Genomic DNA, 24,872 nt, shown 5'->3' on the forward strand with positions numbered 1-24,872 from the left:
TATTTGATATTTCCAGGCACCTCTCAGCCTTAAATGCGGGCAGAAGAGGAATGCAAAAGAGGGAAATGAGACCTTAACTGGGTGCTGCATTCCCACAGCGTCCCGGATCAACCTATCCTCATAACCAGCACGGGTCTGTAAGGTAGGTAATGCAGAAAGGTGGCCAACACTAGGATGTTTACAAGTTTCTTTTTTATAGCTCCCTAGATTTATAAGACTGTATTTGCAAAGAAGGACCTTTACAGGGGAAAAAGAAAAAAGAAAAAAAAAGAAAAAAAAAAAAAAAACAGGTCAGTTTAGCCAAGTTGATTGACACCACAGTTTAACAAAAACAGAATTCAGCCGTAGTGGGACTTCATGTAACTCACTCTTGCTGCTCTGAAAAGGGCTAAAAGCAGAAATTGCAATACAAGCAGCAGTATTGTGTTTCCATGCGCTTTACTGTATTCCACAAGGCAATTAGGATTCCAGCTGGCCATTTTGCTTTCATGTTCTTGAACAAACCTTGTGTGAGTCCTGGTGCATAACATTAGCAAGGCCTGAATGGCTGGTGCAGAAAGACTCTGCAAAGGACCCAAGTGCCTGGTCAGGAGCCCGCATCTCATGGCCACTTTCTCTGAAAAGCTCAGTGCCCCTCCCCTGGGACATCACGCAGGAGTTCTTCTGTTCCTCTCTGTTGGCAAAAAAGCCACCCATACTACCAACAACCAAGCAATTAGCTGCCTTGAAGATTTGCCATCAAGGTCCGAATTTGAACAGCACTTTAATAGTGAAAAGAAGAAATGACACTCTGGTTTTGTTGCTGCTCTTCCCCAGCCAATGGATCGTAGGCTGTGACAGAGGACCTTCATCCCTCACCTTCACAGGACCTTCTGTGTAAGCAATTTACAATATTCATGCTGTAGTTGTAAACCTGGCTTTTAATTCTGGATCTGCATAACCTCACAGGTAACTGGAAATTTGCACGATTATATGTGGCTATGGTGAAATTGAAACCAAGCAGGCCACAAGCAACCAACCAAAGGCATCTCCAGCTGGCTGCAAGGTACAGGAGCTTTGAGACGGCTGCACCTGCAGAGGAGCAGCTCCCAGTACAGGATCTGAAGCCCACGCTGTGAGCCCTATAGGATGTGGTTCTCACAGGGACCGTGCTGCCACTGCCCTTGTCATCACTTGGCAAACTCTACCTCATAGTCTTTTCAGGCACAGCTTTCAATGAGGTCTGGGAGAACCGTTGTCTGCTGCAGTCAGAAGCCAAGAGGATTCGGATACCCAGCACTGCTTCAGTCTTTTGCAACCCTCAACTTCACTTTCTCAATACTGCACAGATTCTTTGCCAGTTGATATAAGCCCTCTAACTGAAAATAAAATTAATATGTAAAAAATAGAAATAAGGCAGGCATCCTTTACGCGCCCTGTTATCCGTGCAGAAATTAACTGGGCTGCTAAGGGTTAATTCTGCTCCTGAATGGGCCCAATCAGGTTCATTTCTGCCATCTTATTAGGTTAAATAAATAGAAACTTCTTGCAATATCCATCCACAACGATAAGCAATTCCCACTATAATGGATGGCTAATATATAAATTCAGCCCACATCAGTTTTGTGTCAACTAGCAAAAACAGAAACAATGGAAACTAGACAGCCATGGCTCTGCATAGGTCAACAACCAAGGTTATCTGTATTCAATTACTGGTATCTGCAAACTTGCATACTGTCAGCTGATCATAGACTAAATGAAAACTTATCATGCACAGAGGCAGCAAATACATTTATTTGAAGCAGGCATCATATTAGTTCACTGGTTTGACTGTGGTTAAGGAAAAAAAGGGGTTATCAGTCTTTTGGGAAATTCTTTCAAATATAACCTGCAGCAAATATCTAAAATTGGGGATTATCTATGTTATAAATCTTTGTTCAAAAAGTAGAAAAGGAGCGGCAATTGCTCTGTAGCCCTCTAAGACGATAAATTATATTATTTAACAATAGATAAACTTAGGGCACCTTTCCTGTGGTGCAGCCCTATTGTGAATTAAGCTTTAATCTGCTTCACCTTAACATCTGTTCGGTGGAACCAAAGATCTGGCTGTATTGGACACAGACAATAATTTGTTTGTTAACCGCTTCTCCGGAACAATATATCATTTCAGAAAACAAAGCCTACCACCACGACGCATATTTATCTGTTTCCTCTATCTGTGTTCCTTTTTCCATAAGTGCAAGTTCAGGCTTTTGAACTGTTTTCCTAGCGATAATTTGTGATGCTGTTAGATTCATAACCCTGGAAAAATAGATTTTTTTTTCAACATTTTTTTTCATCTTTGACCAACAGATGTTCTGTTCAAAACCTGAAAGTACTCATGAGGTACATACTAGCAAATTATAATTGTTAACGCCCCTGTGGAAGGAAAATGTCAATAAATATTTGCTATCACTAGCCTGTTTGGAAACAAAGGCATTTGCTTCACAGGAGTTCACATGCTAGACCTTTCTATGCACCTTTTCCAACAGTCCATTCAATTAGACATTTAACATTTTGTTTTCTTTTTATTCAAAAGAGGAAGTGAAAAATAACCTCACAGAAACAAAAATAAAACATAAAAGCTGCGGGCATCCTGTAATCCATTGTAAAATAGCACTTCAACTCATTTCAGTGATACAAAGGTGACCACAGAACCAAGCTCTGATCCAGCTCCAGCATTCCACCACTGCACACCAAAGTTGTAATCAAGGGGGGGGGGGGGGGGGAAGGAAAAAAGAAAAAAAAACACCTGGAAGAGTACTGCAGAGAAATGCCTGCTAACTAGTACTACCCACCGCTATGGATGATCTCCCTTGGCCAAGTGAGCATTAAAACCACACTTACCTCTGAGGCTCCTCCTCTAGTGAGCGATATGGCATTTGCTTGGGTCACGTTTCCCATTCCTTGTTAAAGTCTAGACACATCTCTCCGCTGGTGGGGAGGTAAAACTTCTTTCTTTCTACATGCTTGAAAAAAACAAATTATGGTAATTTTCAGACACAGGGCTGCGAGCTGCTATTGGCATGCAGAACTGTTCTGCAGAACCACCAGAAAGCCAAATCCAACCGGTGACCGAAAAGCTCTAAACCATCCTTGCATTGTGCCGTGTTGTATTGTTTGGTGTCGCATTGTGCTCCCTTCCCTTCCCTTCCCTTCCCTTCCCTTCCCTTCCCTTCCCTTCCCTTCCCTTCCCTTCCCTTCCCTTCCCTTCCCTTCCCTTCCCTTCCCTTCCCTTCCCTTCCCTTCCCTTCCCTTCCCTTCCCTTCCCTTCCCTTCCCTTCCCTTCCCTTCCCTTCCCTTCCCTTCCCCATTTTATCACCGGGTGTGTCCGAAGCCCTTATAGTGCTACACTAAAGACTAGGACTAATGTCTAACACATGCTGTGATGATTTGGGGAATCAGTCTCTGCACCACTAAAATGAATTCCATTTTATAGCACAGACTGCACTGCATCTGTTTCAGACAGCCAACTCCATATGGGCTGGAGCTTCCTGGCCATCTCCATCGCCTTTTGTCCTTCCACTGAGGCAATGACCAGAGGAGTTGCAGGATGTGTCCTTTTACCTTTTTACAGGGCTAGTAGTGGAGTATCACTAAAACGGGAAAATCAGACATGCAAATGAGACAGAGAAATGGCTGCCACCCAAGGCAGAGGAATTTTTCCAAGTCTGAACCCTAAGCAGGCAGCAACTTAGTGACTGGTTGTTTTGTGGCTTCATTTGAGGAGCTGATGAAGCTGATAAGAGGGCACCCGAGGTGCTTCACAAATCCCGAGACCGTAAGGATCCACGCTTCTGAGAAGTCACAGGCAGGAATTTGGGTCTAGGAGAAGAATTGTGACCTACTTAGAAGACTGACTTAAGCCCCAAATAATGCTCTTGCTCAAGCCCGAATTACAAGCAGCTGAAGAAAGATGAGCTTTCGCACTTGCGCTCCAGCCAAGTTTGCCCACATCTAATGAGGAGAAGTCGGACTTGGTGCCATTTTGTATTCCCATGATGTGGTGCAGATGGAGGCTCGGCACACGCTGCCTCTGCCTCCCCTTGCGAAGCCCGGGGCTGGGAAGCATCAGGTTGGAGAGCGGAGGAGGCAGCGGCGGCTGCAAGAAGCTGCCTCCCCAATGGGACCGGGGCCGGCAGCAGCTCTGGTGCACCGGAGGTGAACCAAACTGGAGGAAAAAATTAAAAGCCCCGTGGCCAGAAGCCTGAGGAATTAGAGCAGCAGCCGCCCATGGAAGGAGGGGAAACGCTCAGGTTGAACAGCCTCGGCACGGTAAGCTTCCCGGGGGCAAGGAGGATGGCCAAAATGCAGGGCTGGTTTCAGCCCTGGGCTGGGCGCCTGCCCGCGGCTGCTTGGGCCAAGGAACCATGGAAAAAAAAGTGAGCCCAAACTAAAAGATGCTGTGAGTCAGCCTTCTGATGAAAGGCAGGAACGTGATGCTGGGCTGGCAACCGTGGTATTGCTGTGGGATTACAAAAAAAAAAAAAAATGCCTCGGGGAAAGGGAATGCAATTGATGGGTGAAACAGCAGAACAGGCTGGCAGGACGTGCTCGCTGGGGGTGCCTCGGACTGCTGGGTGAAGATGTCACAGGGTGTGAGGATCCCGAAGAGATCCCCATCACCGTGTGCTGGGCTGAGGTGCCCACGGTTCATGGCACTCCCTGCACATCGGGTCGGGGCTGCCCAGCGCACCTCACGGTGTGGCAGCCTCAGGGAGGCAGGGCTGAGGGCAGCGCGGGCTGTCCTCCTGCACGTGTGCCATAGTGCGTGTGCCCATTATGGATGTGTGCAGTACAAAGCAGTACCTCAGCTCCAGGCCTTCTCTCTGGATGACTCTGAGGTTGACCAGCTTCTCAGCACTGCTCAAAAATTAAAAAATTAACGTGGAAGATCTCTGTGCCTCTCCTCCCCTGTGAGGCCGCTGGTACCACCAGGCTCGCTGCTCCATGGTGGCAGCGGTGGGGAAAGCTGCTCCCAGCGCCCCTGCTTTCTGTGCCATGGTGCTCCTTTCTTGGGGGGCAGCCCAACCCCAGGCACTGGCTTTGTTCTCCTCTACACGGCTTTGTTTAGCAGGAGAGGTGTTTTCGACATGAAAGGCCTGATATCCAAAGACACCATTTCTACTTGGCCTCAACAGCACTGGAAATCCATACTGGGTAACAGGAAAAGACCAAGAGGCGGCTGTTGTCAGAAAACAGTTTCTGGAAAAAATTAGAGTTCTCTTGAGGCATGTAGAAAAATTCCAGGACACTGTATTATTATTGTTGTTATTATTACCCTTGATCTTTTGGAAGGTGGAGAGGGAGCGCATGCAGTTTTACAGAAAGAAGACAGGACATCTGCAGCCTTTAAAAAGCAAAGCACGAAGGCTGTTGGGCTCTGCTTACAACATTTTTAATTATCTTCCTTAAGTTTCCCAAATAAAAACACATCACATTGAGCCTCACCCAATAAAGCTATGTGGGTAAATACAATACCCATTGTCTAATCAATATCATATTGCTCATGGCTTTAGCTTGTTCAATATCTGAGATCACTGCCTCCCGACTCGCACCTAAGGATGCCAATATCTGCTTAATGTTGGACAAACTGCAGTTGTCATTCCCTGTAACGGAGTTCTTTAATCTCATTAATAACCCACAGATACTAAAATACAGCTTCAAGTGAGCCGGCTGGAGCGTGCCAGATTTCCAGCGTGTGGTTTGAGCTCTGGGGGCAACGTGAGGTGGGTTAAAGAACCCTGGCCCTGCCGAGGCTGCAGTGCCCTACCCATGGCTGCTGCGCTCGGGCAGGGCATAAATTGGAAAAAAAAAAAAAAAAGAGAGCGAGAGAGAGAAAAAGTGGGAGAAGCAGTCAGATGTAGAGCATTAGCAGCACAGTACCACCATTAGGAAAGCACATGATGGACAGCCTCTTACTTCTCCCCCAAAAAAAGTCATCCTGGGATTTAAAAGGCGGTGCAGCAGGCAACACAGCTTCTGCACTGGAACCACACGGCCAACAACGTGAAATGGTGAGAGCCTCTCCGCCAAGGCTCGTCCTGAGAGGGCACCGCAGGCGCCGGGCGGCAGCGATCTCGGTGCTCAGGCAGGCTGTCTCCATGTCAGAGCCCAGGCCTGGGCTCCGGGGAGTTCAGCATGGATCATGAAATAAAAACAGCTGCAAGGGAAACTCATATGACTAGGATAGGTGCCATATAGCAATTAACAGCCAGAAGTTTTGATCTGGAAAATCACATTTATTTTAATTGCTTCGCTGTTGTGTTCATAAGGAATTTGGCTCATTTTAGTGTTTTCCTTATTAGATATACTATTTAACTTTGGAACAATGTTGTCATTAGTTCCATTGTTCCAGATTTTTCATCGCAGGGAAATGAATGATAGAGATGTGTTTTGCAAGGAAGATTGTTTATAAATATTTATTGCAGTCTTAACCGATATTGGTGTAATCCATCCTATTTTTTCTAGCACAAATTCACCAGTTGTCTAACTGAGCAGCAGGTTTCTTAACCTCCGCATTCGACAGCGCTGTGAATGCCTGCGATCCCCTATCAAACGAGCAGCCCACGAGAGGAAGGCGTCCGCTTCGTGATGATTTCCTTTGCATGGCCTGAGCCTTCAGCAGGCTGCGTAAGGAAGACGTCTGTGTGTGTGTGTGTGTGTGTGTGTGTGTGCCTGGCTGCGCTCCCCTCTGGTGCTGATTTATCTCCTGCAGGCCAAACCTGCCTTCAAAGCCCCCTGCAGCTCCCCGGCCTCGGCGCGGGCAGGATTGGGCCGCGGGCACGTGCGGGCAGCGAGCGGGGCCGAGCACCGCGGGGCCTGCGGTGTGCGAGCGGGGCCTGGCGCGCGGCGGCGAGCCGGGAGAGGTGCGCGGTGCACCCCGCCGCGGTGCCATAAAATATGCATAGGCCCTTCTGCTGGAAATGAGGCTGCTTAATTGAAAGGAATCGGGAGGTGAAAAATGGAATTTGGCAGTTCTGCTCCGCTCCACCATTTGGTGCTTGTTGTGGGACTCCAGCGAAAGGGAGCTATCACTACGGGCATAATTTACTTGATTTTAAGGATCTGTATGAATTCTGGCGACATACCAAGTAGCCATTAGCTACGAGGAGTGTTTCCCGATGCTCATTTGTTTTCCATGTGTGAATTTTCGCTCGTCCAAACTTTCTTTAGAAAAAAAAAGTATTTTTTCTTCATCAATTCCATGTGGAAAATACAACAAAAATCCAGATAATAAATTATTCAGGAAACACAACAGATTTTTTTTTTTTTAATGGAAAAATACTAGTTCTAGAATCAAACTGTCAGCTTGCTTTGATTTTGATATTTTTAAGTTAAGTGTTATAAAATGATATGGCTGTTCACATGCTCAAGGATAGTCTTTCTGGGCAAATTATCCTAAATAGAGTAACTCAATAGCAAAGTAGGCAGGCTTTTAATGCTATTACTATTAGGAAAATACCATTAATATGAGACATATGCAGGATGCTATTACATCAGTAGGCTGCAGTTACTTACTCAGTATGCAGGAGCGGTGCTGCGGATCAGAGCAGAGATGCTGGGCCTTTCACACATGTAACGTGGCTTAGTCTTGAGGTCAAAATCTGCTAATGCAATTTGCTGTATGAGAACAAGAATTTAAAGTCCATGTGGTTTTAATGACACGTTCCAAGATGGGGGGGGGATTTGTTTTTGTTGTCTGTTTTTTTTTTTTTTTTAATTTGTGCTGCTCACACTGAATGTGAACTTCTTTGAAACCTGTATCTGTGTCAGACAGAGTAATTTGCAAAATGAGACAAAGAAACAAAAAAAAAAATTCTCCATCTATTTATGTGAAAAAAAAGTTTGATTTTTGTTATGTTTCAGATTATAAAGATCATTATTGGTAATTTGCATTTATTTATTGAAGCATTACATAATAAACCAAAACCATGTGTCAAAACGTACCACTCACAAAATAAGTGCCCTGAGATAAAGGGGCTCCAGCGACTTAGACATCAACGCAACACTTAAATAAGACATTTAAAAAGGGTGCCTGACTTTAAAAAGAGAGTGTTTCCATTTCAAACAATTAATATGTTTTAGTTTCTTCATTTTTGTGGTCTCGTAGCACAACTTATAGCTAAAGAGCTGTGTTGAACACGCATATTTTGGCCCGAGCTCTTGTTTGTGTCTATTTAACAGCTACTCACAGCTGTCTCTGCTTTAAACGTATCAGGATAAAATTTCATCACAAAGCCCATCGATGCAAAAAAAAAAAAAAAAAGAAAGAAAGAAAGAAAAATGGATCCAGGAGGACTGTCTGAGGGTCTGAGGGCACTGGGTGTGTTCGCACTAGCACCTATCTCAGCAGACCTGTAAAACGTCAGCAGCATATTGCAGGTCCCTGGTGCTGCACCTGAGCAGCCTCTCGGGTACCTGCAGGAGGCTGACATGGACATGACAGGCCTGCAGAAAAGCTCTGCTGACCATGCCACTTTCTCATTCTCTCTATCTTAATTTTTATTTTAAATACTTTAACTTGAGGCTCTCCTGTGACCTCCCAGGCATCCCGGCCAGATGCGGGCCCCAGACAGCTCGCTCCTGTGTGCTGGCCTCTGCTGGCTCTCCATCACAGCCCGGCGGGCTCCTGCAGCAGGCAGGGCTCGCCACCACCCGCCCTGCTCCTCTCGCCATCTCTTTGTTGTCTACTCCACTGCTCAGGTAGGGCGTGAGCCATGGCACTGCCACAGGCCCCTCAGCGCTGTGGTTCCAGCGTGCTGCCAGCTTCCCAGGGACACCCTGCCCCAACAGCAGGGGCAAGGAATGCCAGGGGACAACTGACCAGCAGCCAGCGTGGCTTCATGTTAAATCTCATGTGTGTCATTTTAAAATAGAGGCTGTTGCAGCTCCTGAGCACCGAGCATGTGCAGAGGCATTTCCACCCCAGCACTCCCCACTCAGAGCCTTCAGCTTTGCTGTAGCATCAGTGGAAGGGATGCAGGCAGTAGTCAGACATATCGATAAGGACATACATGGCTATACACACAGATATATGGCTTTATATCCAGGTATATGGACATATATGACACACATAAATATATGTTTGTTAGTATAGAGCTATAGCTCCTGCTATATGGATGTAGACATGCATGTGTATAGGTCTATTTAGAGACTATACACATAGATTTATATATATGTTTGTACAGGTACATACACATAATTTGCTATGTCCACATATCTGCATGTGTAACAATTTACACATATGCACGTGTGTGTATACACAGAGAGAGAGACATCTATCTATAAATATCTTTAAACAACCCACCTGTTCCTGCAGAATGCCCCTCGAGCCTTGCAGCTGCCGAAGGTGTTCCTGTGGTTCAGACGTAGCACCTGTGATCAGCTTTGCTAAGTGCAAAGCTCTCATTTCTCTGATTGTGGCTGCAGAATCCTTTTTATAAAATTTTAATGATAACCCTAGTAATTATGATACTAACTTATTGACTTACCATCTGAATGTGTCTTAAGACCAGCAGGCACGGGGATTTGCAGTGTGGGCTCCGCGTGCCGATGACTTGGCCTCTCAGGAGTGGTGGCACTGGCGTGAGGCAGACTCCGTTCCCAGCAGGCACAACTGCTACACAAAGAAAATAAAAGTACTTTTTTTTCCTTTTTTTTTTTTCAACATCTCCTTTTCACTTTCTCAGGGAACTCATGGCTCTGTTTTATGGTGCAGCAGGCCCGGATTTGCAAAGTTTCATTCTCCTGGTTTGCAGTACCAGAAACATACTTCTATCTGTGTGAATAAAGCATTTTCTCCAAGAACACGCCTAATGGTTCGAGTCAGTCTACCAGATGGGTTGTAAAACACTTTGAAACAACTCCACTCAAAGGATATTATACTCCTGAAGCTGTATGTTTGTTTTATTATAAACAGAGCTTTCTAAGTAAAAAACATAGAAATGCTGTCTACTTCTGAAGCAATCTGACATGTGGAGCTGCACTAGATCCCTGCTGAAACAGAGCAGAATTTATCGCCCCCCCCCCCCCCCCCCCAGATATCAAAGAGGGTGGAGGAGCAGCCGTATCACTTTGGGTCTTTTTAACTGGGAGGCAGTGTGGGTGACTGAAAAGCCCACGTAGTTTTAATTTATCATCCGCCGGGCATTCAGTGGTCTCCCTGCCGTGAGCTGACTCCAGGCCTTCCCCGAGCGCACTCCCCGTGTTCAGAGGCGAGCTGATGGCCAACCAGTCAATCCCCAGGAGGCCTGTGCCCAGCTTTGTCTCCAGACATGGGCCACAGGGCGCCCTCTGCCCCTTCGCCATGGCCGGACCTGCTGCTGGAGGCCGTGCCCACACGGCAGTCCCAGCTCCTCTCATCCCACCTCGCCCCGTGCTGCTCCCCGTCACCTCCCGGCCTAGGGACAAGAACGAGGCCGCCCCGAGGCCGCCCGACCCTTGGCAGCCAGGTGGGACGCGCGTGGCCCCGTGAGGGCCGTGGCGCTGGGGGCATGCTCCTGGCGGCACCTCCTGACGGCGGCCAGGCCGAAGGCGCCCTGCCCGGACACGGGGGCTCCCAAGTGCTCCCCTGCGTCACGGCCACCCCATTTCAGACTGCGCCTTATCAGTCACACCCCTTAATGAGGCCCTTTAATTACAAAATGGCCCTCTTGGGACTGGGTCTGTAGGTAGGGCGATTCTGCCAAGAAGTTGGGAGATGCTCGAGCCAAGGAGCTTCTGAGGCATGGAAACAACAGCGGCACTTCGGGGGGATGCAGCTCTTGGCTCTTTGGCCTTCTGCTCCTCTAGGGTCCAATTTCCAACCCCGCCATGGCCACTGATAACACTTCCCCCAAAGATCTCACGTCTGAGCTGACTTAAATTGTGCCCCGCACAGGACAGGCCTGGTAGGAGGGATGGGCAGCGAAGCACTGGAGCCAGACACTTACCTTTCCCTGTCACTGGTTTACTCCTTTTTCAGAACATGAGCTGGTGGGATTGTCCCTGTAAAACACAATTTGTGGCTGCATTATGATTTGTTAAACATCACCCATAAGAGAAAAGCTAAGCGGATTTTTAATCTGAATTTGTACAGGCTTTTCTCTCGTTCTTTAAGCAGCTCCGTTAATATTTTTCCCGTAATTTGTATAAAGTACTTAGCATTCAAAACAGAGCCTTTTTAACCTTTTGCCCAACTTAGCTTTTTGTACTTTAAAAAAAAAAGGAGGGGGAGATGGAGAGGGAGAGAAACCCTTTAAGTGCCCTGGGCCTGGGTTCCTTCAGTGTGCAGGCTGTAAATGTTTTACTTTGATTTGAGATACATGACAATAAATTAGGGGACATTTATCAAAGCTGCTTTGTTGCATTGCTGACAAAAGCTGCTTTTTGCATAAATTACTGCATTATACAAATACACTTAGCAGGATCCTGTTTCTTTGATGTTAGTGGAGGAGATTTATGTCCAATGGAGTTTTTATTTATCTGCCCTGTTCACCTCAACAAGGGCAGGACATATTCCTCAATTAGTTCCATACCCCTAGAAATGACATATATATCTCACAACTAGAAACAGAGAAATTTAAACAAAACAACACAAAAAAGCAAGTGCACTTTTCCTGGCAAGTCTAAACTACCGTACGGTGTAAAAAGTAAATATTAGGCTGGCGCAGTATCTTTGAAATCTTTGTTCTGAGACGACTTTGAAAACTATTTAAGTAAGCTAATTTTGACAAAACAATATTCCCTTTGCAGAAAAGCTTTTCTAGACTTCATTAAGGGACTATGTAAATATGAGACCATTTCAACAAATACTTGATATCCGAATAAGGAGGCTAAAAGAATAGATTCCCTGTGCAGTAATCCTCTCTGGAACTGTATTTATGCTAAAAAATCTCTTTCAATGAATATCTAATAAACTAATGAAGGCCATCGCAGGCTAAATGGTGAATTAAGATGGTTAAAAAGGAACTTGTCAAATGAATAAATTGGCTAAACAGTCACATTTCTTAAATGAATACAGAATCTCTTGAACACAATTTGGAGTGCCATTCTTCTGTCACTCACCATCGCCAGCCCTCAGCTTGCACGTAATTTATTTTGTCCCTAGGTCACCAGTTCATGCAGCCCTATGTGGCAGCGCGGAGTCGTTACCGTACGATGGCCTGAGATAATTCTGGAGAACTCTTTTCTGTCCCAGATTTAAAAAGAAAAAAAATAAAATAAAAGGAGACCCATAGCAACCTGTAGCACTGCAGCCGATAGAGGCAGGGGCGTTGCTGGCGATTTGGGCAGAGGAAGGCGAGGACGGGTCCACGTGGCACAGTCCTGGGTTGGGTGGTGGCTGTCGTTCTCCTACACTGACCAAGTCGCGTGGCCCATTTTGTGTGGGGGCAGAATCAGCCCCCGATGTTGCCGGGCTGTCTGGAAAACCCCGGCCTAAATTTCCCACTGCCCTCTTCTATGATGTGAATCCATAGTGGTGCCCATCGGTTGGTGTGATTTTTTTAATCACCTCCAGCATGTCCCTGAGCAAGACTGCGCAGAGGAGATGGTTTGTGTTGGACACCACCAGCTTCAGCCCAAAGGCCTTTCTGTCGGGGCCTTAAACGTCCACCAGTGACATGCAAAGTGCTGAGGACAGGAGGGTTGAAGCAGAAGGTTTTCAGTGTCCTCCTCCCCTCCCTCAGTCTCTCCCCAACCCTGGAGAGCTGCTCCTGCTTCCCTGAGCCCTCCGCTGGGGCTACGGGCCCACAGCTGGTATCTCTGCTATTTCACACTTTTTTACTGGCCTTTGACAGACACTTTGTTGATCAAGATGTTTCCGTCAAAAACGTTTTGAGATTTATTTCATTAATGTCTACCATGTTATTGAAGGTTTTCAAGTTATACTAGAAATTTCCTTCTCTAGAATAGTTACAAAATGTCACTAGCAAACTGGTGTATTATTTAAAGGAAAAGATGTCCTTACGTGTTAATATTTATTTTTTTTTAAAAGGCTGTTTTTCATAAACTGTAGAAGATGTTTGGTTTCCTTCACCCTCCATTCGCCCCTAAGGAAAAGGAAAAGAAAAAAAAAAAAGAGAGAGAGAGAGAGCTCCTTCTCTGAACATCTAATGAAGATAGGAAAACAATAAAATTACACCAAAATAGATTTTCATTATTCAGGCAGCTCTGGGGAACAGATTCCACCCAGCGCATTTCAATGATCCCAGACAATGGATTACGATCATAATTTGTTCTTAAAGTCTGTTTAATTGGCTTACTTAGCCACCTGTTCAGAAGAGTTACCATGAAAACAGCGGGTTTGCTGAATTTCTGAGTGCCAACCTTTCATCCTTCATTCTGCCTCCTTCTCCTCTTCCGTTTGCCATGAAATACCAAGCGATGCTTAGCACAGACTTAGAAATAATCTCATCGGCATCCAAAATGTATGGCAACAAACCGGGGGGAGCTGCAAAGTTGTCACAATAACATGCTAATCGGGGCATTTACTCACTGTCAGTCCTGTCTGTTCCTGGGTGAACACCGATTTATTACAGCCCACTGCGTGTATAATAACGGTGTAAAAATGTAAAGAACGATGTGCGCGTTCGCGGTACGTGCATAGGTGCCTGGCACCCTTCTGGCTTAATCGCAGCAACAAATTTCACATTAAGATGGTCCATAAAAAAAAAAAAAAAAAAAAAAAAAAAAAGAGAAGAAATCCAGCTGTGGCCTTTGAAAATATTGTTGGTTGCTTCAGGGCCAGGGCTGGCGGGGCTCGGGAGCAAGCAGCTCGCGTCCCCCTGCCTGCAGCGAGCCCCGGCCCAGCCCTGGGCTCTGTGTCGGGGCTCGAGCCAGCACAGCTCTCCCCGCTCGCTGCCGCTAGCGCGATGGTTGCTTAATCTGAACAGACAGCAGCATGTAAAAATGTAAATATTCGCTATTTGTTAATACAGGCCTAAGTTATTGCCGCGGCCGGCTGGTTTGCTTTCCGCGCACAGGGACGCCTATGTGCAACCCGCTCTTCGTGGGTTTCGGTGGAGAAATATTTTTAAGAAGCCATTATCTAAACTGCTGATGTAATAAGGCGCTGGTATATGAAATACACTTAATAACTCAACTTTAGTTATTTATTGTGAACGAGGGTGCATTCTCCTTGATTCCATTTCCCAGCGAAATATAAGTGGAGCTTTCATCATGAGTGCCTGAATTTATGGCAAGCAGACCAAGTGACATTAAGAAAGCCACACAATCCCTTCATTCAGGCTTTAATAAGGAAGCCAAGGAAAAATTATCCAAGCTGGTTTGCGGGTGACAGCACAAGAACTTTTTGGAGTCAGAAAGTTAGCACGGAGGCTCCCTGTCAGCCCATTAAAAAGCAAGGTTGGCATTCCCTGATATTGGAACCATGTGTGCGGAGGAATTTTTCTTCTGGTAAGACATTCCAAATATTGTCCCAGAGCCAAACACTTCGGTGTTAGACTAATTTAAGCAGTATGTTGGAATCAGCTCTCAGGACTTTGATCATATGGAGATCGTTTGTTACAAATTGAACTAACCCAGTCTCTATTTCTGGTGGATCAGAACTATGGATTTGTTGAATTAAATGCCTCATTTAATGCAGTTTGCACATGAAAAGAAAGCTGCACTCAGGAATCTGATAGTGAATTTTTCACCTAACCAACAGGTCTACTTTTTTATTACTTTTAAACCTAATCCATACTCAGTCCACACTGTTCTTAATAAGCCCGAGGCTGTTTGGAGTGAAGGTTTAAATCAGCTCGTATGTTATGGGGGGAAAGCATCACTGAATTATCAAACCGTGTAATAAGGAACACATTTGAATCCAATTCAAGAAATAATTTTATGAAGAAAAATAAATTAGTCCTCGGTTGTTATTTACCATCCAAATAGTGCAGCGCTCTTTCATGACAACAGCGCAGGGAAAACTGAAAAATGATTTTGCAGACATTGAATTTTTTTCCTGCCTCGCGTTGCAGTCCCCGTTTTCGCAGCTGAGCTATTGCGAGGGTTAAAAGTGCACAAAATAAAGCATTTCCACATATGGCTGCACTTTCTTTTCATTTCTTGAAGTTATAATGTCTTTAACTGTTGATAATGATATTATAAACTGTCATTTAGTGCATTTTGAGTATATTAAATACATGAAACAAAGATGTGTGGTTCCAGCTGGACCCTGATCAGAAACACTGAGATCTGATTCCCTGAAACTGCAGATAGCGACATGCGGGGCTCACGGGGGGGCTGTGGCACAGGTAGGACTTGCAGCCATGAGAGAATAAAATAGAAGAAGAAACGCGTTAGCCTAGGAGTGGGACAAAAACCCAAATTGGATACCCGAATGACCGAATAATTAACGGAAGAGCTGGGCTTATATTCATTGGCGCACTGCTGCACACTGGGCTGATGCAGGACTCGAGTGTATCGCCAATCTCTGCCCTGGGGAAGGCAGATTTACAGCATTTCCAGCACATTTTCATCTCGCCTTGTGCACGGCACAGAAGCGGGGCCTCGGGCAGCTCCCAGGAGCCCTCCCAGCCGGTGTCGGGGGAGCCCTCAGTGCCCGCTGCTTCTGCAGGAGCCGCAGTGAGCGCGGCTGGGGATGGGGGCACCGCGGGGGGCTCCAACGCCACCCTAGGTAAGTAGAAAACCCTGGGCACATGGATGCCATTGCTGAAGGCTTGTCTTACCAGCTGGTAGGTGAAGCGAAGGGATGCAGAGCCCGGGTCGAGGCAGGCTGTGTGCAGCACTCAGCCCCTTGCTCACAGGCACATCTGGCCCCTGCAGCTGGAAGCGGGACAGAACTTGGGAAAGGGATGAAAGAACAAAAATCCTAACCTCACTGTCCAGATGTAAGCCCAGAGCAAGACCCTCCCGAGTAATCGGGACCTTTGTTGGGTCCTAGAGACAGACAAAGAAAATTGCGAGGCACAGACAAAACGGCCACACCAGGAGCCCCACCAAGGCACGCTCAGCCCCAGCTCCTGTGGCTCACACCACAGCTGCCACGGGAACACGAGGGCTGGGCCGTGCTGGCCTTCAGCAGGCCAGGGTGACCTGATCACGGCTGATACTGGCTCCACACCAATGCAGAGCATGAGGCAGGTGGGGGAAGCAACCAGAAAGTGTGCCCTGAGCCCCAAATCCCCACCTCTGTGGGTCTGCTGGGGGTTGTTCCTCCCATCTCTCATTAGATGGAGGGAGCAGAGGTCATAAAGAGAAGGGAAACTGTTCCTTTAAAAAAAATAAATTAAAAATAAAAATTAAAAAAAAAAAAAAAAAACAATAAAAAAACAGTTATGGAGCAGATACTGATTTACACACACACATACACATATATATTTTATTGGCAAATAAAAGAAGATCAGATCTTTAATGAAATCAGGATGGGTTTGGGAGGTGAACTTGAGCTGAACTCCCCAGATTTTCATGGAACTTCAATTAAAAGAGTTTCAGAGGAGTTGCTGAAAGCCAAGCACTTGCCATTGAAAGCTTAATTTAAAATGAGAAGCATTTTTACACCACATTTCCCAGTGAGATTCCAGCCCTGATCCTAATTATATCATTTTTTTCTTGAATGATAAGTTTTCTTCTTTTTCAGCTCAGCACTCTAGCAATGTGTATGTTTTATCCCCAGTGCACACGGAGTGGCTACACTGCCAGGAGAGCCCATCGTTATTTGGCAGAAAATGAACCTACCTTTTCCACTGTGAAACCAGTGGTGAAGTTATCCTCTTATCACGAGCAATATGTAAGGATTTAGAAGTCTGATAAATGCTAAGACCACCAAAAAAAAATATTTTTGGGGAGAGGAGTTAAATCTGGCTTCAGACAACAAAATGGCACAAAATAAGATAAAATGAAGAGAGTGGTTTAATTTCTGCCAAGCTGCCTGGTCTCATACAGCCTTAGGAATACGAGGCTGATACAAAGCCTCAGTGTAGGGTCCTACCGAATCCCAGAGGAGTCAAACATCTCAATCCTGGGGCACTGCTTTGAAAAGTTATCCCCTGCTTTATCAGATGTGCCCCAGTTAAACCTGGACATCATTTTTTTTGGCACGGGAAGGGGCCAGGAGCAGTGGGTGAACAGCAACTGAAACCAGGCAGGGGACTCTGGAGCATCAGTGACCCGAAAGCCCTGTGGGAAATGATCTTGTTATAAGCAGGCACTGGGAGATAACTCACTTGGAAGCCATTTAAATAAATAATACCTCACAGGATAGTGCAGCATGATGGCACAGAAGTTATTCTGAAACAGTTTGAAATGATGACAGGGCGAGGTGTGCCTGAGATAACAAAATTCAGCTCTGTGTCAGGGACACAGCTGCCAAGGCACACTTTGTGTGCTGAGAGGGGCGAACCTCTCCCCGTGATGAAGTCACCTGCAGTGCAATTAAATAATTACATCTCCACAGGCTGTAACTGAGCTGTTGGTGAGCTGCATCCTGGCACCTGCTCTGACCTCCCTGCACTCAGCTCTCGGGGGAACACGCTCCCAAACAGGGCATTTCGTGCCCCAGGAGGTGAACTGAGAGCTCAGGTTGCCGGCAGCGTTAGCGGGCTGTGCTGTCTGTTTTGGGGCACAAATACTCTGATCCCTTGGCCTTCTCATGGCCTGTTCCCCACCAGACAACCTCGGATCCAGCCTGGGTGCTGCGCAGCGGGTACACCAAGCTGGGTCTCCGCAGGGCATTCAGGAGATTTTGAGGTGTACCAGGGGCTCGGCACGTCACTGAGCCACGTGCTGGGACAAACGTTTAACACAGAACCAGATCAGCTGGATAAGGGTCAGGCCGTTTCCTGCGAGCTGATTTTTCCTCCCCGGGCCTGCTGCCCAGCCCTGAGCGCGACCAGGCTGCTCCCAAGATGTCCAGGATTTCACAGATAACGAGAACCTTCCCGAAGATGTGCTCTGCCTGCTGCACGCCAGCAAGGGAAAATCAAAGCGGGCTTTCCTCTCTGCTCACATGCTCCACTCGCACGGTTTCCCATTTTACAGAGACTAACGCTATTTAAAACTCCAGCTCCATTAAATCTTTTGTTTTCTCTAAATAACAAAGAAAATGGTTGCTCGCAGTTTTATGGGAAGCCATCAATCTTTCCCAAAGCGACTTACTGTACTGAAGAAAATAAACATTGCTGCGTATGTAAAGCAGAGCAGACAGGCTGCAGTCATGGGCAAAGCGCCGCTTTCTTTAGCAGTAGCAACATATTAAAGACAAATGTACTCCACTGAAAGTGACATAAATAAGTGGATTTCCCATCTGAAACATTGTTTTTAGCAAGAGAAGCTTTTAATCCCCTTAAGTTCATTTCTAATCTGTCTTGGAAGTGCTTGTCTAAAGAATATTACATTGATATAAAGGATTTAATTTATTAAAACTAAACAGCAGCCAGCATACTACTAAGGAATATCTTGTAGGCAGTACTCTCCCAAATGAATAAAGCTGCTACAGGTAGGAAAAAAAATGCACAAACACTTGGCACAGCATTCATTAAAAATTCACACATTATGTTCCCGCGCCTTCCTGCTCAGTGTGCTTTTCCCAATAAAGCAAACACTTTAGAATTCATAATACCTCTTTATCCCATGTGCACAAGTGACCTCCTCTCCTTTATGCACCTAGCAAATGAGCAAGTACAAAAGGGAATAGAGTAAGCAGAAAACTAAACATGCCCTCTCCTACCCAGGAGCATAAAGGGAGGGCAGGCAGAGGTTCTCCGAAGGGGTTAGCGCAGCCCCTACCAAGATGCCAGCGCTCCTGCTACCCATCAGTTTTGGCTGGTGCACACTGTGTAGACAGCATCAATTATACAGTTCATCAGTCAATTAATTTTATGGGATCTTTCTTAAAATAGCAGTTGAAGGAAACAAAAGCTGCCTTCAAACTACATTAAAATCACTCGTTAGCCACAAGTTTGGCAGCCTATTTAATAAGCAGCAAGAAGCCAACCACCAAATGACAAAATGGCCTTCTTGTCTTTTCCCAAGCATGTGAAAACATCTCCGTGCTCCCAGTAGCCCACCTAGAGGCATCTCCCTGGCTTCGCTGCCACTGCTTGTAGGGTGCGAGGTGCCTTCCAAACACAGGAGTTTCAAAAAAGCCCCCACAGATCTTTTAATCCCATGTCCCGATCATGGAAATTACTTAACAGATATTTTGCGAAAATGAGCAACCAACTGTCTCAAAGGAAGGTTTCATCCACAAGGAGCAACCTACACATTCAGAAACGTGCTGTTATATATACAGCCTCTTTCCTGAACTGTGCAGTTCAATACAGTATAGATTTTCAGGGTTTTGGTTCTGCATCTTGCTAAAAGAGATGTTATTTATGGAGAAATTTCTACTCCCCTTTGGTACAGTGCGTGCATTATGACTCATCTTGCCTTACACCCATTGATTTTTTCTGAAGTCACAATGGAAGCACACTGCTGCAAATTAAACCAGCATTTGATCATAAACTCTTATCGCGCTGGGTCTTAAATGAAATTATCAATTACATACTTTTCATTCATTGTAATAATGGCCAGAAGCTGTATTTGCCCCAGTTTTGAGCCCCACATACCTTCAGTCAAATAGGGTCAGGGCTGGCCAGAGCTGGAAGGTCTCCAAAGAAAGCCGGGAGGCAGGCGGCGGCGTTATTCAGGGATTAAGATTTTAAACCTGAAACGTGTTCACGAAGAGTCAGCGTGTTAGGAGGTGTTCTTCACGAGGCAGGCACAAGGTAGGGGTGCTGGTGCTGACTAAACACCACCCAACCAGTTCGACCAACAAAAGAGCCAGCAAATGATGCTGCCGTTTGCCCTGCTGGAGCACACCGACTAAAGCTTCTCCTCGTGCCACTACCTGCACGCAGCCAGCAGCACCAGCACGTGCTGATGCGAGGTTTCCCTGAGTTCTTGCAGAAGAACGAGTGAGTGTCCATGAACCTGGGGCTCTTCTTTCAGAGAGACCCCTTTGAGATGGTCTGTGCCCTCGTGTACAAGTTTTACAGCTTCCCAGGGCTCTCCTAACCAAATGCTACCTACTGAGAAGGCCTGCTGCTATTCCCAGTCTCTTCTGCATGAACCTGGGTTGGATTTAGTAGGTGATAAACTTCCCATGGGTGTTATGTAGATACACAATTTAACACAATAAGCAAGGGCAATGGCAAAAAAAAAGAAATCTTTTGAAAAAAAAAAATCATTAGCACAGACTGGAAAGGCTTCTGTTTAATAGGAAATCCCTTTTCCCTGCATTCTTCCCACCATTTCAGGCAGTGCTGCAGCACAGTCAAGTGGTACCTACTGACATTTTTATTTTGGGTAAAAGCCCATGAAAATATTAAAGCATGAACAAGTCATCAAGTCAGTTTATGAATCAATATACAGATTTCCTCCATGCCCATAGCTGATTTCCATAACCATGAGCGTGCTGAAATCCTGTCTAGATGCCAAATCAATTTTTCTTATATACGAACATCACAGCTACTTGAGAAAGGGAATCTGCGCCAAAACCCTCACGCTCTTAACTAATTATTTCTGTGACTCCCCTCTTGCAAAGCACAATGACTGCCACATAAATACACACAGCAGTTATTAGGAGCAGGCACACTTCCCACAGGTTCAGATGGAGTGCAGCATCGTCCCTGACAAGCTCGTCTGCTCGAACTGAGTTGCCAGTCTTTATCACAAGAAATAGTTCTGTTTTTCCCAGGACTTATTTGCTCTGAAGTGCTCAAGCACTCCTCGTCTCGGGCAGGGCAGCGAGGAGGGAATGGCTGAATTGATCACAGTGTCTTGCTCCCACCCAGTCCGGAGCCGCTGCCGGTGGCAGTGACATGAGAACAATGCCCCGTGTAAATAATTTCCAAGTGGAGGTACTTGTTATTAATGCAGACAGTTCTGAAAGTAAAAGCAAACAGCATTTGGCAGCAAGAACTATTAATGAGAGTGTCATTAGGGAATTCCCTCTGCAAACCACAAGGCGATTTGCAGGGCATTTCCTTGCAAGGCACCAGGAGCAGATGTTGTGCCAGCACCACTGAGGGAGAGTGGGCGAGAAATGGGGTTAAAGTATCGAGCTGATGCAGATGACAAAGGAAAGGGGTTATCAGGATGGTGGGGCCTGAGAAGCTGTGGGGTGGTAAGGGCAGAATAAAAGTATTCTGGTGTAATGAATCGCTGTGAGGCAGGGATGGCACTGGGGTGGGTGATGGTTGGGTGCCGGGCACAGCCTCAGGCCCTTGTTGGGCTCTCTGGGCTCAGGCAGCGCCGTGCCTCTGCCTGGGTGTGCAGGCACCAGGGCAGCACCCAGCCTGACTTCGAGGCCACCCTCACACCAGTGAGCCTTGTTCATGAGGCCAACGAGGGACTAATGACTCTTGTGGGGTGCCCTTGATACCTCTTCCTTGATATTTCCTCAAATTTTGACGGTTTCCAACCATTTGAAAAAGAGAAATAACATTTATAAATAGAGAATAATAAATAAGAAGAGATAATATAATAAATAAAAAGCAAAATTATGAGTGCTGGTATTTTTAAAACTGCTCAAAACCTTAAAACAAAGGAGGCAAAAGGCCTGGGAAGGAGCAAAGCTCTTCTCAGACTCTTCTCCCTCCTCATCAGGCCCTGTGGAAGTATGCAGAACAGCGAGCTCACGTGCCCCAGCCCTAACATGGGGTTTTTGAAGGGAAAGGCTGCTCAAAAAGTACTGGTCTTGTCTTTCAAAGTGTTTTCTGTGGTCGAAAAATAAAGTGGATGCAGAGAAGGAAAAGTCCCTCCCTCGTGTGCTACGTCAGTGCACGCTGCTAAACACAGCGCTGGCCCCACAGCCTGCTGCCCATGGGCTCAGCACCTGGCTGCCCTTCCCATCTAGTTCCCTTGAGAAAGAATAGGGTTTCATCATCTCCAGCATCTGCAGTAACAAGAAAAGGAAACGTCCTCCTCAAATGTCTCCCAAATTTCCACATACATAAGTTACAAATTAAATATATTATGCAAAAATCCGAATCACTCCAATAATGTAGGGGACAGCGTGCAACCCGCGCTGCCCGGTAACATGCTGGCTATCTACAGAGCCCTGAGGGAAAACCAATTCCTTCGTTAGTAAGGCCTGGGGAGCATCGTGAAGTGTCTTCACCAATGCACCTGACAGAAGAGATGTCACCGAGGGGAGGCTGGCACCAGGAGGTGCACGCAGGGCGCTGGGACCAGAGTCCAAGCCCCCCAAAACCAGACGTGTGCCTCCTGTACACACACCTTTGTAAACCCTTCGTTCAGATCAAGCACCCAAGCTTCAGATCAAGTACCCAAGTGCCGTACCTCAACCTCTGGTACCTGTGAGAAGGAAATAATCAGGTAATTGTTTCCAATACACGGGCAGTGCCCTTTTGCCACATCATCCTGCCGTCAGCCAATATAATCTAAGTACCTAAATAGAAATAAAAACACAAGCGGGACAAAGCATGCCTAGGTAATAAATCCATAGCTTTTCTAGCTACTTGGCACACCAGCAACCAACAGCAAGCACGGTGCTTGTCCGTGTGGCTAGAGCAGCCCAGGATCCCTTTTCATTAACTCTATCACAGTCGAATGACTGATTCTTGAGCTAATGTTTAATACTAATGATATCAACAGTCATTTCCTAATGACGGAAAACTTGGGGAGGATAATATCCACTCTGTGCTGCTTGTTCCTTGTTTGTTTTTGGCCTTAGAGCTGTAAAATTAAAAAGCTTACAATGGCTCAGAATCGACTCTCTCCTACCTCTGATTAAATAATCCCCTAGATTACATGAAGAGCCCATAACCTCCTCTGGCACCACAAATAACTGTGCCTCTACGGCAGCAGAGCCAGGTGCAATGGGCAAAAAAAAAAATCATCAGGATTGCTAACCAAACAAGCAGAAGGAGTAAAGGAGTTATTAAAGAGTGCTTAAGCTCCCACATGTTTATTTTCAATGATTTCCACGGTGAGTGCTGCCTTTGCTCTCCTGAAGAGCCAGGACACTGGTTGTGCTCTCATTAAACAATGCCCTGTCATCGAGCCAAGACCCCGGATGAAATGTGTGGTTATTAATCCCTTCAACATAATTAGAGATCACAGGAGGAAAGAGCAGTGCCTGCACCAGCGGAACCACCTCACTCACAAGGAGACGGAACAAATAAGTGCAACAGCGGAAGTTATAAATATTTCTAACCCAACTAAGCAATATATTTGATTTATCCCAATAGCACCCATTGGGTTTCAACAGCACGAAGGTACTGTATAAATATTTGGTCAATACGTGTGGAATTCTAATAAGCATAAACGTAGGCAGTGTTTTCATTAAAAATAAAACAAATTACTCTGTTAGCAAAACTAGCTTTTACCTCAACAAAAATGGCAAACGCTCAGTCAGAGCTTGGCTGATGGGCCAGTGACCCAGCCCAACCTACGGCTCCCAGCTGTGGTTTCTGAAGCGCCAGGCTTTGGGCTGCCTTCCTGCTGTCCCTTGTGTGTGGAGGAGATGGGCCAAGCCAGGCTGAGCAGGGCGAAGTTCTTAGGCTGAGAAGAGGAGGAGGTGGCTTGACAAGAAGAAGGATTTTCTGCCACCTCTTTGCAAGAGGCTGTGGTTTTAAGGAAAGCAATTTCTTGCAGAAGCAGAACAAAGAGCTGAGACGTACTGGATTAGATGATTTGGATACACCAAAACAGAGGAAACCTGAGCAGGAAAAACTCTGGGGAAAGAGGCCTTTAAACAGCAAAACAAGCCCCCAAAAAAGAAGAAGAGAGGCAGGGGATGGACAGAGAGGGATGTGGACAACCATACAGAATAAGAAGATGCCACACATGGAGGGAGGCGAAGCCACGGACTTCTGGAAGGAGAAGGGAGGAGACAGATCAACAGCATCCATCTCCTTATGGTGTCCACAGCAAAGAGCGAGCGGGCTCTTCCACAAAGCCTGTGGGACGTGCTGGGCTGCCAAGGCCAGGAGGAGGTGGGTGTGTGGTGGGGAAGGAGCTCCTGGGCTGCAGAAGAGGCGTGGGGTGGGCTGGGGGCGAGGAGCAGCATGACGGCGGGGCGGTGATGGACGAGCCACAGCACAGGAGCCGGGGCTCTGGGAACACGTGAGGGGCTGCAGCTCCGGAGGCTTCGCTCCGCAAGAATTGATACCAGATGAGTCAGCCGTACAAATGTGATACAGATCACATTATGGGCATGTGACTACTTCCACCAAATTAGATACAGCACATGATGCAGCGCTTGTGCCAGCTTTGCTCGGGCTGTTGAAAGACAGACAATAAGGATGAATAGTCTTAAAGACAGAGCAGAGCAGCCAGCCACCACCTCTTCGGAGATCTTCTCTGCAGGCTTAACCCATCCTAAATGATGAGGCAAGCCCCAGTCTGCCACGTTAGGATGAACCGGACTATCACAGGGCCATGGCATTTTCCATTTGGTAGCTGGAAACCCGGAGCCAGTGGCACCGGGAGCAGCCCGTGCAGGGGACACGCGGTCCTGCTGGAGGGGCTCTGCTCCAGCAGCTGGACAAGGGAAGGAAGGGGACTGGTTTCTAGTTCAGCCCCAAGACAGCAGATGATGTCAAAAAGTCTGATTTTCTCATGGGCTTGTCATAGAAAATAGTTACAGAGCTCTCTCACTATGCTGCTCGCTCTGTCTCTGGAGCTTTGGTTTGCAAAACACTGAAGAAAACCAAAATAACCAAAAGAAAAAAGAACAAAAAAAAAAAAAAAAAGAAAAGAAAAAAGAAACCCGGCTAACAGACCCCAAACCCAAACCTTCTGGCTAGTTCATTCAAGGCTATTTTTCATTCCACTTATCACTGCCACCAACATTTTGCTTAGTCTTGAAGAAAACGTTGTCATTCCACAGTCAGATG

At 46.4% G+C, this 24,872-nt stretch overlaps 2 long non-coding RNA genes across 29 annotated transcripts in view; one reads left to right on the top strand and one right to left on the bottom strand.

The window, feature by feature from the left end:
* The window catches only part of LOC106020518 (uncharacterized), a 242,993-nt gene extending 236,364 nt beyond the window's left edge, over window positions 1-6,629 (top strand). For 7 of the 10 annotated variants that reach the window (XR_011812179.1, XR_011812187.1, XR_011812185.1 and 4 more), the window contains 2 exons: window positions 17-142; window positions 3,484-3,621. This is a non-coding gene — a long non-coding RNA (uncharacterized lncRNA). Of the gene's footprint in view, window positions 1-16; window positions 143-816; window positions 1,019-3,483; window positions 4,294-6,489 lie in introns of those variants that run through there. The other 3 variants (XR_011812181.1, XR_011812182.1, XR_011812178.1) reach the window with 3 other exon arrangements.
* LOC101802362 (uncharacterized) overlaps window positions 1-24,872 on the bottom strand; it is a 210,804-nt gene that overhangs the window by 10,906 nt on the left and 175,026 nt on the right. For 9 of the 19 annotated variants that reach the window (XR_011812193.1, XR_011812195.1, XR_011812201.1 and 6 more), the window contains 4 exons: window positions 19,575-19,672; window positions 10,953-11,007; window positions 9,513-9,640; window positions 2,866-7,641 (listed from right to left, as the gene is read on the bottom strand). This is a non-coding gene — a long non-coding RNA (uncharacterized lncRNA). The remainder of the gene's footprint in view (window positions 1-2,865; window positions 7,642-9,512; window positions 9,641-10,952; window positions 11,008-19,574; window positions 19,673-24,872) is intronic. The other 10 variants (XR_011812194.1, XR_011812202.1, XR_011812196.1 and 7 more) reach the window with 6 other exon arrangements.

This window comes from Anas platyrhynchos, chromosome 12 (genome assembly GCF_047663525.1).
Source record: "Anas platyrhynchos isolate ZD024472 breed Pekin duck chromosome 12, IASCAAS_PekinDuck_T2T, whole genome shotgun sequence".
Taxonomy (NCBI): Eukaryota; Metazoa; Chordata; class Aves; order Anseriformes; family Anatidae; genus Anas; species Anas platyrhynchos.